This window comes from Hippocampus comes, unplaced genomic scaffold (assembly GCF_001891065.2).
Source record: "Hippocampus comes isolate QL1 unplaced genomic scaffold, H_comes_QL1_v1.1 scaffold638, whole genome shotgun sequence".
Lineage (NCBI taxonomy): Eukaryota > Metazoa > Chordata > Actinopteri > Syngnathiformes > Syngnathidae > Hippocampus > Hippocampus comes.
Window position 1 is genome coordinate 21,310 of NW_017805634.1, and position 1,772 is coordinate 23,081.

Here is a 1,772-nt window from a genome sequence, read left to right on the forward strand (position 1 = left end):
GAAACAAAGGGTTGAAGCAGGGACCTTTAGATCTTCAGACTAATGCTCTCACAACTGAGGTATTTCGGCCTCTTTGGCTTTAACCAAGCCCTTTTCACCAGTCAATCAATGGGATCTTATCGGTCAAAATCACAACCGAGTCACATTGTCTTACAGTAATCACATCAAAGAAATGAATTCTATGCCTTACATGCCGAAAACCCGCATCGAGCCAGGGACCTTTAGATCTTCAGTCTAATGCTCTTCGTACGGTGCTATTTTGGCCTTTTGTGGAGTTTCTTCAGCCCTTTTCACCAGTCAATTGATGAGATCTTATCAGCCAAAATCAGATCAGTGAGTCACAGGACACATCGTAGTACAGTAATTGCAACAAAGAAATTTCATCTGTGCTGTACGTTGCATATGCAGCACATTTGACAAGAAAGTGTGTGTCTGTGTCTCAAATGCCGAAACCTAGGGTTGAAACAGGTACCTTGAGGTACAGTCTGCAGTCAAACACTCTCCCAACTGATCTATATTTGCCGCTGTTGGAATTGACGAAGCCCTTTTCACCAGTCAATTAATGGGATCTTATCGGCCAAAATCACAACAGCAAGTCAGAGGACACATCGTGGAACAGTAATCGCAACAAAGAAATTAATTCTGTCTTGCCGCTGTTGGAATTGACTAAGCCATTTTCACCAGTCAATTAATGGGATCTTATCGGCCAAAATCACAACAGCAAGTCAGAGGACACATCGTGGAACAGTAATCGCAACAAAGAAATTAATTCTGTGCCTTACATGCCGAAACCTGGGGTTGAACGAGGGACCTTTAGATCTTTCGTCTCACCCTCTCCTAACTGAGCTATTTCAGCCTCTCGTGGTTTTAAATAAGCCCTTTTCACCAGTCAATTAATAGGATCTTGGCCAAAATCTCAAACAGTGAGTCACATGACACATCGTAGTACAGTTGAGAAATCACAACAACTGTAGTGCTGAAACCTGGGGTTGAACCAGTGACCATTCAGTCGTCAGGTTCATGCTCTCCCTCTTGTGGCTTTAACTCAGCCCTTTTCAACAGTCAATGAATGGGATCTTATCGGCCAAAATAACAACAGCGAGTCACAGGACACATCGTCGTACAGTAATTGCAACAAAGAAATGAATTTGGTGCCTTCCATGCCAAAACCCAGGGTAGATTTTCAGGCTCACGCTCTCCCAAATGAGCGATTTCGGCCTCATCTGAAGTTCGCTCAGGCCTTTTCACCAATCAATTAATGGGATCTTGTCAACCAAAATGACAACAGCACGTCAAAGGACACATCGTTGTACAGTAATTGCATTATAGAAACAATTTCTGTGCTTTACATGCCCAAACCCGGGGTTGCACCAAGTGACTTTAGATCTTGAGTGTAACGCCCTCCCAAGTGAGCTATTTCAGCCTGGTGTTTGTTGGATGTGGCCTTTTCACCAGTCGATTAATGGGAAGTTATCGGTGAAATGACAACAGTGAGTCACAAGACACATCGTCGTGCAGTCATCAGAACAAAAAAAAAAAAAAATCTCTGTGCCTTACATGCCAAAATGCAGGGTTGAACACCAGACCTTTATAGTTTGAGTGTGACACTCTCCTACCTGAGCTATTTCTGTCTGTTGATGGGTGGGTTATGGATGGTCCACAGTTGGTCAAAAGACACAAACAAATTGCCTTAACGCAATCCAATACTATTTCACGGTACCCAGGTCTATGACTTACGGCCACCTGGTAACACCAAGTTAAATGTGAATATT

At 43.2% G+C, this 1,772-nt stretch overlaps 1 long non-coding RNA gene across 1 annotated transcript in view; it reads right to left on the reverse strand.

The window, feature by feature from the left end:
- Positions 1–1,772, reverse strand: part of LOC109522861 (uncharacterized) — an 11,638-nt gene that overhangs the window by 3,737 nt on the left and 6,129 nt on the right. The window contains exon 2 of the long non-coding RNA XR_002169640.1: positions 145–149. This is a non-coding gene — a long non-coding RNA (uncharacterized LOC109522861). The remainder of the gene's footprint in view (positions 1–144; positions 150–1,772) is intronic.